The sequence below is a fragment of the Mesoplodon bidens genome, assembly GCF_964165515.1.
Source record: "Mesoplodon bidens genome assembly, chromosome: 1".
In the NCBI taxonomy this organism is placed as follows: Eukaryota; Metazoa; Chordata; class Mammalia; order Artiodactyla; family Ziphiidae; genus Mesoplodon; species Mesoplodon bidens.
This window is the reverse complement of record NC_138176.1, coordinates 8,258,178-8,270,439: the sequence shown is the minus strand read 5'-3', so window position 1 is coordinate 8,270,439 and position 12,262 is coordinate 8,258,178. Positions and strand designations below refer to the sequence as shown.

Here is a 12,262-nt window from a genome sequence, read left to right as displayed (position 1 = left end):
TTTAATATAGGAAATCATTTAATATAAATCTCAGTAATTACTGTAATACATTGAATTTTTAAGTAAAATTTTATTCTGGAATGCCTTGAGATTTGCTGAAAGGCTGTTGGTCAATACCAAAAAACCAACACTGGTACATTATTATGAGCTAAACTACAGACTCTACTCATATTTCACCATTTCTTTGTTTTAGTTTAATTTTTTATTTTATATTAGGGTACAGTTGATTTACAATTTTGTGTTAGTTTCAGGTGTTCAGCAAACAGATTCAGTTATGCATATACATATATCCATTTTTTTTCAGATTCTTTTCCCATACGGGTTATTACAGAATATTGAGTAGCATTCCCTGTGCTGTACAGCAGGTCCTGTTGATCACCTCTTTTGTATATGGTAGTGTGTATATGTTAATCCCAAACTCCTAATTTATCCCTCCCCCCACATCCTTCCCCTCTGGTAATCATAAGTTTGTTTTTGAAGTCTGTGAGTCTGTTTCTGGTTTGTAAATAAGTTCATTTGTTTCATGTTTTTTAGATTCTGCATATAAGTGATATCATATCAGTCAATGACTTTTAAGAGGTCGCCTGCCAGCTGCTGCCCCCGCCCCTGGAAGGCCCTTTGGGCATCTGACCTGAGGACCAGAGGACTTCAGGAAAGCAATTCCTCTTTGCTTTAGCGGTTGGCAGACTTCAACGAAAGGAGATTAAATAAAAGCCAATACTGGGACTTTCTTACATCTTTTCCAAGGCACTTGACCCAGCAGTGGTGCAAACGCAAAGAGCCAGTCCTGCCAAGGCAATGGATGGATGGCAAAGATTAGCTCGAGGGTCCCAGAGGCCCGGGGCCTAGGACGCACCTCTGCTCTGGGGTCCCCCTGAGGCTGTTCTGAGAGGGGGTGAGGGAGACTCAGCGGCGACTGTAGAGGTACTGTGTCACCTGTAATGCCTCCAAAGAGGATGCCACAGGACCCGCAGCCCTTGGGGAGCAAACAGGCACGCGGTGCCTTCTGGGTGACTTGAAAAGGTTAAGAAAGCCTCCCTTTGTGCAAAATGTGAAATAATGTAAATGTCCCCTTTCAAAGGTTTAAAATGTGTCATGAATTCCATAACTGCGAGTCTGCTGGCTAAATGCGTCATAAACTGGGCTTTCTGTACTGCCTGCGTCCGCGCCAACAGAGCTTCTGCATAATAACGCCCTGCCCTCCATCCACGCTGCGGGAAATCGGTCTTGAATTATTCATGCTGTGGGTGTCACAGTAGCTTAAAGAGTGGACGGTCTTGCTGAAACATAATCACCCTGACTTGGGAACAAGCAGCTGTGCTCACGCCTGCTCTCGGCACGTGCCAGGCACCCCGTAAATCACTGTGGGGAGGGGCAGAGGAAGAGGATGGTTGAAATCAGGGATCCCAGGCCACCTCCAGCCCAATTCCTATCTGGAAATAAAGCTTTATTGGGTCGCTGATTTAGGTACTGGCTACGGCTTCTTCCACGCGACAGCAGCTGAGTGGAGTCGCTGAGACAGAAAGGAACAGCCTGCAGAGCCTCAAATATTTACTACCTGGTCCTTTCCAGAAAAAAATGGCTGACTCCCGGTTTAAATAAAGTCAAGCACGCTTCTTTCTCGCAGGACTTCTCAGGGGCCTTTAAAGTGAACTGCCACACAAGGGATTTCCCAAACCTATTAGATGGAGAACCTTCTCTTCCCTGGGGCATCTCGCAGGCCTGGGGTCCACGAGCCACACTGGCCACACAGGCCCCACTGTGGCCTGAACACGGCATCCCGGGACTGAGGTTACAGGAGCAGGAGGATGTCGTGATGAGTCCCCCCCGCCCCCAGCATCTGAGTGACCAAGAGGAGATTTCTTTTCTTTTTTTTTTTTTTTTTTTTTTTTGCGGTACGCGGGCCTCTCACTGCTGTGGCCTCTCCCGCTGCGGAACACAGGCTCTGGATGCGCAGATTCAGCGGCCATGGCTCATGGGCCCAGCCGCTCTGCGGCATGTGGGATCTTCCCAGACCGGGGCACGAACCCGTGTCCCCTGCATCGGCAGGCAGACTCTCAACCACTGCGCCACCAGGGAAGCCCCCAAGAGGAGATTTCTGAGATTCCTGAACTTGCCTCTCAATCCCTCCTGCCTCCCCCGACCATGAACTCTAGGACACCTCTGTCTGTGCGCCCCCACATGTCAGCTCCACGCACTGTAGCCAGGAGGAAAGTGCAGCCCAAGGCAGGAGAGCGAAGGTCGCCCGCTTGGAATGCCCACAAGCAATGTCCTATGGGAGGAAGTCCAGCTCTCGGGTCAGCCGTCCTGCCCAGCAGTGTTTGCAAAACTGGAACCATTCACGGAGAGCAGCCTGCAAACCTGAGTCACTGATCCCTCAAATAAACAAACAAGGCCGCAGACCCAGACACCCGCTCTCTCCCTGGAGCATTGCCTGCCCCCTCCAAGGGCCTCAGCCCTGCCTCTCCCAGCCCCAGGGCACTGAGCCGGCAAAGACGGGCAAGTGGAAGCAGCCGCTCCTTCCTCCAGCCTCAGACCTCAGGCATGTCCGGCCATGCACGCCACACCCTGTGCAACCACTGTCCACATCCCCGATGTAGGCCCGGGCAGCGTGGCAGAAGTGCCCACACGCATCGGGCAAAGGATCAGGAAAACCCAACCTCTGCCCCGGGGGGCTCATCAGCCAAGGTGAAAGGAATCATGGAGGAACAGGCAAAGTGCTGTGAAAGAGGGGAAATCCAGGGAGGCTTCCCGGATGGTGATGGCTCCTAAGATGTGCCTGCATAGAGGGTACTGACCAGGGAGACTCCAAGGGCAGAAAGACATACCAGAGAGCAGGACAAACTGCCCAGGACAGGGAGCAGCGAGCACAGAGCATTCTGAGGAGCAGTTTGTTCCACGTCTGCTTGAGGGCAGCCTCATGCACTCTGCAAAACCCTCGGCTGGACAGCCTGGTTGGGGACGGGGGTGGCAAAGGTCCTGATGGCAGGAGGAGAACTGCTGGCAGCAGAGAGGGCTGTTAGGACCCCTGAGCTGGGCATCAGCATGATCAGAACTGGCTGCTCATGTGAAAGTTCACTATTCAACCCGCAGAGGGTGTCAATAATCCTAACGACAGTAAGGTGTCCGCTGCCGTTTGTGCGCACGCCGTGTGCCAGCGAATGAGAAGCACTGTGTGTGCTGCTTCCTTTTATCCTCATGATGCCTTCAGGAGGTGGGTGTGACCCTTATCCCTGCTTTCCTAAAGAAGAGGTTCAGGGGGGCTTCCCTGGTGGCGCAGTGGTTGAGAATCCGCCTGCCAATGCAGAGGACACGGGTTCGAGCCCTGGTCTGGGAGGATCCCACATGCCGCGGAGCAACTAGGCCCGTGAGCCACAACTACTGAGCCTGTGCATCTGGAGCCTGTGCTCCGCAACAAGAGAGGCCGCGATAGTGAGAGGCCCGCGCACCGCGATGAAGAGTGGCTCCCGCTTGCCGCAGCTGGAGAAAGCCCTCGCACAGAAACGAAGACGCAACACAGCAAAAATAAATAAATTAATTAATTAATAAAGTCCTACCCCCAACATCATCTTTAAAAAAAAAAAGAAGAGATCCAGGGAGGTTAACTTGCCCATGGCCACCCAGCCAGGAAGCGTCAGGGACAGATGTTTGAAGCCAGACTCTCGACCGCTCTTCTTAGCCTCTTCCTTGGGGGGAGAAAGAAGACCCAACATGCTGGGCTGTGAGCTGTGCTCCAGGGCTGCTGCTGAATCATTTCCTCCAGACGGTCCCACTGAACGCTGCATGCGAGCATCAGGAAGGAGGACCCAGCCAGCCCTGACTGTGGTGGTCTTCCTGGAGCTGCTCCTTGGCCAGGCTGGGGGCCTCCAGGAAGCCACTAATGTCAGCCAGTCTCAATCCCCATGGCCTGGCACAGAGCCCGGCACAGAGTAGGCATTCAGCAAATAATTGTTGAATGAACAAATGGTTGAACAGCTGTTTGTAAATGACTAAAACACACACCATGGCAACCAGCTTTCCTCTTTAATCCATGTTAAAAGAAAAAATGAAGCTCTCCAAATATTTGCATGATCATAATCCATCTTGAAGTTCAAATATGTTCCCCCAAATTACCCACCATGTCTGATTTCAAAGAACTTATATTCTTGTAGACTTCGGCTTCAAGATGGAGCATGTCAAATCCTGACAGTCAGGACAAGAGGAGATGTTCAAAAGGACAGCAGCCAGCCCCTGACAGCTCTCCGGGCCCCAGGGAAGACACGGGAGGGGAGAAGCCGAGTCTCTCCTCCGGGCTGGCGGGGCTTACGCGGTGGCACCAGCTTCTTGGGTTTCCCCATGAGCTGAACATTCTTTCCACTAACCCAGGAATCAGATGCAATAAATCTCAGGATTACTGATGGTTCCTCTACACCAGGTGTGGGCTTATTGGCCAAGGATTCAACATCTTATTCAAGGTGATCTAACTACGTTTCTGGAGAGAGAGAGAAACAGAGGAAGAAGAATGGAGGGCACACAGCCTGTCCCTGGAGGATAGGCTCATGGGAGATTTGGGTTTCAGAAAACAAAAGATCACGTGTTGCCAGAGACCTGCAGCTGCAGGACCCTCTATGGGACCGTTCGGTCCAGCTGTGGTAGCATGGGTGGGGCAGGAAGGGGCTGGAAACACAGATGAGCCAGTCGGGTGAGGCCCCTGCAGAGCAAGATGGCCTGGGTTCACGTTCTAATTCTGCCACTTGCTGGCTCTGTGACCTTGAGAAAGTCACTTAACCTCATGTGTAAAGTGGGAATAACAATAAAACCCAACTTGCAATGTTGCTGTGAGGATTATAAGTAATTATACATAAATGGCCTTTTTTTTTTTTTTTTTTTTTGCGGTACGCGGGCCTCTCACTGTTGTGGCCTCTCACGTTGCGGAGCACAGGCTCCGGACGCGCAGGCTCAGCGGCCATGGCTCACGGGCCCAGCCGCTCCGTGGCATGTGGGATCCTCCCGGACCGGGGCACGAACCCGCGTCCCCTGCATCGGCAGGCGGACTCCCAACCACTGCGCCACCAGGGAAGCCCTAAATGGCCATTTTTGTGCCTAGTTTATCAGAAAGGCTACTGCCCCACCTCTCCTTCCATCATCTCTGCTGAAGTTTCCTCTTATTAAAGAAGAAAAAAATACATGTACATGTCCAATAATACCTGGGCCAGGGACTTCGTGTAATGTCTCAGGCTGTCAAGGAGACTTAAATGGAGCTGGCAGGAACTCCCCACGGAGGACACTCACCTCCACACTCCAGGGACGTGCTTTGCACTGGAGTTTATTCTAAGCCACGCAGATTCTACTCAGACCACCCATTTTGCCCCCCATTCTGTCAATAAATGTTGGGGGGTTCACACAATGGCCAGGCTCAGTGCTGGGACACAGGGACACTCTGACCTGCTCTCCACCCCCGGGGGCTCACAGCCACGTGGGTTCTGGACGTTGGGACCATCCTGGGGCTGGAACGATGTCCAGGGTCTCAGAGGGCTTTAAGCCCATTCCTAGCAATGGCAACGCTTCCTCCACAAAGAGATTGCCATCCAGTCCTAATGAAACCCGTCCAAGCCCAGCATTTTAATAAGCAGATAAACAGGTGGTACCGTGTTTCTTTTAAAATACATATAAATAACGTTCCCTGAGCAAAGATGCTATGCATCCCCAATAATCCTGCGTCATCCCTCCCCTCCCCCTGAGCCAGCTGGGGCTCTGGGTTCAATGCTCTGGGGGTGTATCTGACGCCATGCCAAGAGCATCTCAAAATATTGACACATTGCTCCCCATAACAGCCTGGGAGAGCGGGGGCCGTGAGCACCCTCCTTTGGCGGATGAGGAAACTGAGACATGGAAAAGTGAAGAGACTTGCCCAAGGCCAAGCCAGGCCAAGCCCTGACTTCTCTCTCCAAAGGGGCCAGGTTACTGACGCTGGCAAAGAAGAGGTCCACCATGCCATGGCCAGAAGGGCCAAGTCCACATCCATCTGCAGAGTCCCGCAGAAAAGGGCGCTGGCTCTCACACCTCCCCTCTGTGATCCTGAGTCTATCCTGCTTGACAGTGCAGGGTCCTTGCCCCCTCAAGAGCTGACCGGGAAAATAGGGCCCGGTGTTCTGGACAGTGAGAGGGTCCGGGCTTGAAAGGGAACAAGGAACAGGCCTCCTCCTCTCAGGATACAGGAGTTAGCAAACACCAATCCGTGATGCCTAGTGAAATTTGCATTTCAGATAACAAATTTTTAACATAAGTAGTCACATGCAGTATCGGGGATATACTAAGAAAGTATTCGTAGTTGATCTGAAATGCAAAGGTAACCACGTGTCCTCTATTTTTTCTGGCAGCCCTACCCCTTATCTCCCACTACTCCCAATAGCGCTGGTGCAAGCTCAGGATGGGGTTTGGGGCCCCAAATCACACCTCTTCCTACTCTAGGTTATGGTGACCGAATAGAGTCACATAGGGTGATCGGCAGGGATGAAAGTCGTGGCTTTACGAATATTATCATCAGATTGGAGAACGTGCCCTGGATTTGAAGCAGAGTGACCCGGGTCGATGGCAGCTCCCATCCCCGGCGGTGTGACCCAGCCATATCCCTTAATGTCCGAGCCTTGGTTTCCTTTCCTGCAACTTGGGGCTAATAATGAAACTGTCCTACCTGCTCCCAGAACCGCTGGGTGATGGACCCTCCGTTACATGCACAAGTGCTCCAGTGAAGCTGAAGTCCTAGCGAGTCCTACCGGGTTATAATTTATTTGTGTCACTTTAATAACAATAAATGAACAGGTTGATTCATTTCCTGACTCCGCGGTGCTTCCCTAGCTTTCTCTACCAGCCTAGTTTTCTTCCTATACACAGAGGTCATGGAAACACTATATTCTGGAAGTGGTTAAAAAGGAAGCGAAGCCATAGCAAATTCGATTTATGTTTCTAATTCCATCTGAAACGACTTTGGCAATAAATAAACCACTCTCTCTGATTCTCTTAAATCAGCATAGTTCGGCAGCAAAGTGACGTGTTGGAATCAGCAGTGTGCTCCATCTCACTCTGTTGGCCCACGTGTGTCCACAGTGAAGGGACACTGAGGTCTGGCCCAGTGCCAGGCTGCCGGCCTCTGCAAGCATCAAGACACTGCCAACCGCTTTGGTCCCTGGCTCCGAGGGGCAGTAACTCTCCCCAGCACGAGGCCTGGTGACCTGCTGGGGTCGGCCTCTCTCGGCTCCTCTATGGTTGCAGGGCGCCCAAGGAGGTTTCACTGTGTTGAGTCTGTGAATTGATGCAGGGTGTTCAAGAGGGCTGGGGGGGTTTGGGCGGAGATGCCAGCCGAGGCAGGATTCCAGGACTGGCATGTGAACCAAGGGCCCTGCCCTTTAGCCTGAAGCAATTACCCGGGGATTCTTGCTGGGTCAGGGATACTGTGAGTTCATGAGCACAGCTAAGCACTGGGCCCTGGAGTCATCCCGGATCAGCCCCGTACTAATCAGAGAGGCTGGGGAGCGCCTGAGCCCAGGATCCCCATTCACTCACCTGGGTAATGGGGATGATTCTCTTGTCCGCCGCTAAGCTGCCATGAAAATGACCTCACGGCACCTGTCATCCATCACCGACTAAAGCACTTAGCACAGGGCCTGGTAGCTGTCAGCTCAACACAACAGATAGGGAGGGCTTCCTACCAGTGGGCAGACACCCTGGGAGCTCAGAGAAGCTATGCGCATGTGCACACGTACCCTGACGCCTAGACTCACACACACACACACACTGACACTCAGAGGGTTTGAGGTAAGGCCCTGGCACGTGGATGTTTAACAAGCAGCCCAGGTGACCCCAATCACAAGGAAGCCTGAGGCACCACACTAAGGGAAACTGGGGCTCCCCAGCCCTTGGCAGTGTCAGAAACACCTGGAGAGCTTATTACACTGCAGCTGGGGCCCCAGGTCTGCATCTCTAACAAGGCCCCAGGCGATACTGAGGCTGCTGGGCAGGGATCCCCCGTTTAGTTGGGGAATTACTGCAACTGTGCAGGGACATGCAGAGCTCTTTGAAGAGAGGCCAGAGGCCGTGATGTTTTGGGGAGGGAGGCAGACATCGGCCACCAGGAGCTCCTCCACCTGCAGCCAGCGTCCACAGGTCCCTCCAATCCAGCAAGTACAAAACGATCCGGAAGCAGGCGGGCGTGCCTCACGCCTCCGTCCTCCTCAGCCTGCACCTGACTGCTCCCCAAGTGGGTCTATTCCAGCAACTATTGCTGTGTGGCCTAAAACAATCATTTCACTGTATTCATGGATTGGATTCTACAGGTTGGGAGTTCACGCAGGGCATCTGGACAGCTGGTCTCTGCTCCACAGTGTCTGGAGCCTTAGCTGGGAAGACTCAGGACTGGAGTCTGGAATCATCCTGCGGCATCTTCACTCACATATCTGGCAGTTGATGCTAATAGCAGCTGGGGCCTCAGCTGTGTCTGCTGGACAGAACCCAACATGTACTCGTGGCCTCTTCACGTGGCCTGGGCTTCCTCCCAGCATGGCAGCCTCATGGCAGTCAGATTTTTCTAGAGATGTCAGGGCTCCCCGGAGAACCTCGCTCTGTTACTTCCACCGCATTCTGGCACCTAGAAGATCAGCCCAATTCAAGGGCAGGGATATCAATGCCAGCCCTCCATGGGAAGAGTGCCATAGAACTCACAGACATGTTTCAAACCCACCCACCAAGTGTCTCCAGGAACTTCCCTGGCGGTCCAGTGGTTAGGATTCTGCACTTCCACTGCAGGGGGCACAGTTTCGATCCCTGGTGGGGGAACTAAGATCCCACAAGCAAGCCGTGCAGCACGGCCAAAAATAATAAAATAGAATAGAATAAAATAAAACGTGTCTCCAGAAGGCACTCTCTCCTTCACCCCCCAGCCTCCACCTTGGTCTAGGGTCTCCCTGTCTCCCATCAGGGCTTTTGAAACACCTTCGCTGTTGGTCTCCCCACCTCCAGCCTTGCCCTCCAGGCCAGCCATCACCAGCAGGGATGTCCATAACAAAAACAGATCCAGTTGCTTCCTACCTGGTCTCCTCTGGCAGAGCCAGTGGTCTGACTCGCAGCATTCCTTTCTCGCAGCCGCATGGCCTCCCAGTCTCTGCTCTAGTCACGTTGCATTCCAAACCTTCCACTCTCCTTCCTGCTCTGCCACCTTCACACAAGCTGGCTTCTCTACAGGGAAATGCCCCTTCTTCCCCTATGCGGATCCTAGAAAACTCCTATTCATCCTTCAAAGCCCAGCTCCAAACTCACATACTCTGTGATGCCGTCTCCAACCCATTTATGATTATAATTGGGTGCAGACCAAAGGTTTCCAGTCTTAGCTGCACACTGGAATCACCTGGGGAGCTTTGACATATATTGATAGCTGACTGCCACCGCCAGACATGCTGATTTAGTGGACTGGGTGCAGCCTGAGCATGGGGACTTCTAAAACTCCCCAGAAGATTCTAGGGTGCAGCTAAGGTTAAGAACTGCTTGTACAGACCAATGGCTCACAATATGGCTGCACATGAAAATCATCTGGGGATTTTTAAAAGCATGCCTTTTCCCCAGGGCCCTACCTCAAAGCTATCAAATCAGAATCTATAGGGGTGGGGCCCAGACAACGCAATGGGTCCTTTATGAAACCTGCCCAGATGATTATGTAGCCAGGGTGGAGACACACGGGGGGCAGGTTCTAGCTCTCATTCAAAACATGACATCATGGGGCATGCTCAAAACCTCAATCTAATTTTCAATTTATAAGATGATCTTTATCCTAGAAGTGCACAAGGTCACAAGTCTGTTGAGTTTTTATAGAACACATCACGAGGCATTTTCCAATTTTAAAACCAATAAATGAATGCAAAATATGAATAATTTAAATATTAATTTCATGCACATAATAGATCCTCAATAAATATTCATTGAATGAATTAATCAGTCAATCAATCAATACAGTCCTAGTTTTAGACCTGTCCAAAACACTTCTACACCCCCCCCTAGACTGTGAGCTCCCTGAGGGCAGGCCTGGGACCCCAGCCCCCAAGCAAGGACATTTGATGAATGAAGCAATGACTCTGCACACAAAGCAAAAGGGCCCTGAATGTTCATGGCTGTCTCTCTATTTTCTAGGTGTGCCATGAATTACTAGATGAACAGGGGAAATGCAAATATGTCATTTTTGTTGAAAGGATGACTATATTACAATTTAATTATGGAAAAAGTATTGGGTTATTGTGCTTTTTTAGAGGCCTGGGGAGAAGCCCAGACATGGCTTTTCAACTTGACAAGAAGCCAAAGGCTCAAAGCCCAGACACGCATGGAGTCAGGTCAGGTGCCCAGCACTGCTCCGTGCACTGTCCCCCACAGTGCGGTGGCTCAGCCTTTCCTAAGGAGCCCTCACTGGGGCCGTGGCCTCTGCCCATGGCTGGTGGAGGGTGGATGGTGGAACTGTGGCCTGTGCACCTCCCCTGTCTTGTGACCTCAGCTGATTTGGCCCCTTAATGGTAAGAATATTCTTCCCCAAAGCCCCCCACCAGCTTGGAGCTGCAGCCCAGTGGTAAAGAGGAAGGGATCTCAATCAGACATCCAGGGTTCCAGTGCCTGGTCCACCACCTATTAGCTGTGTGACTAGGGCAAATCACTGAGCCTCTCTGAGCCCCAGTTTCCCCGCCTATACAACAACATCGATGTAGTACCCGCCCCAAAGGTCACTATGAGATGAAGATGGAGTGATGTCTACAGAGCCTGAACACCAGGCCTGGTGTGGAAAAGGGGATCGGGATTTGACAGGTGACAGCACAGAGGTTGAGCCTTCAGATTCCAGGCTGCCTCTTAGTCACTGTGCCACTTGGAGCAAGTTGCTTACCTCTGGGCCCCCAGCCTCCCTGGCTGTGACGCTGGTACCCAGGCCTGCATTTCTACCCTCCAGCTAGAAAGTGGCCTCCAGCCACGCCTCACCTCAGCCTCCACACATCCGGGAGGCATTCTCCCCCCTGCCCTGTCCAGCCCTCCCCCAGCACACACACACACAGACACACACACACACACACACACACACGTCTGTTTCTATGTTGGCCCCTCTGACAACTTGATGCCTCCTTCTCCCTCCGGCCCACAAGCTTTGCCCATCCTTCGGTCCCAGGCCCTCTCAGGCCTCATGTCCTTCTCTCTCATGATGCCGTTGTCTGGGCTTCAGAATCACAAGCGTCCTAATTCCAGCTCAGGCTTTACACCCCCAGCTCTGAGCCCCAGCTCCCTGTCTGATGATGGTGCATCCTTCCTACATCAGAGGGTGGTAGGGTATGTGCGTAAGTGCTTGGCCTGTTGGGGCCCCAATGGCCTGACTACTCTGAACCTATTCACACCGATGTAAAACCAACCAGTCAACAAGCTGGACCTCTCAGGAGCCCTCCCACACTGGGGAGAAGACTCCGGGGGAAATGTCAGGATTTACTAGGAATTCTGGAAAAAAATAATAATAAAATGGAGAAAATGTATATATTATATGAGTATTAGAATAACATTCCCCAGTGCTAAAGAAATATATAAATCTTCAGGTTGATGGGGCCCACTGTCCAAGCAGAATGACTCTGCACTAGAGGCAAAGAAACCCTCACGACCTGCAGACATTCACCACCCCAGTTCTCCCTTCACAGAGAACACCCAGAGCACAGAAGGCAAGAACCAGGGTGAGCAAACAGATTCAGAGAACGGAAGGAACTTCTACAAGATGAATGTCCTTAGAGAAATTCAAGAAGATAATGTGGCCCTAAAAAGAGAACAGGTTGTGCTTAAAATGGAGCAATTAGAGATCAAGAAAGAGTTCCCAGACTTATGGTTACCAGGGGGGAAAGCTGGGGGAAGGGATAGTTAGGGAGTTTAGGATTGACATGTACACTCTGCTGTATTTAAAATGGATAACCAACAAGGACCTACTGTATAGCACAGGGGGAGGACCACAATATTACTCAGTATTTTATATATATATATATATATATATATATATATATATATATATATATATATACTCAATATTATATAACAACCTAAATGAGAAAATAATTTGAAAAAGAACAGATACATGTATATGTAGAACTGAATCACTCTGTTGTACACCTGAAACTAACACAACACTGTAAATCAACTATACTCCAATATAAAATAAAAAGTTAGAAAAAAAAGTTCTTAGAAATGCCATTGCTAGAACAAAAAAACCTGAAGTTTAGGAAATCTCTTG

At 51.1% G+C, this 12,262-nt stretch overlaps 1 long non-coding RNA gene across 1 annotated transcript in view; it reads right to left on the bottom strand.

The window, feature by feature from the left end:
• Positions 1-3,413: 3,413 nt before the first annotated feature.
• LOC308619703 overlaps positions 3,414-12,262 on the bottom strand; it is an 86,622-nt gene continuing 77,773 nt past the window's right edge. Inside the window, exon 7 of the long non-coding RNA XR_014016218.1 lies at positions 3,414-4,471. This is a non-coding gene — a long non-coding RNA (uncharacterized lncRNA). The remainder of the gene's footprint in view (positions 4,472-12,262) is intronic.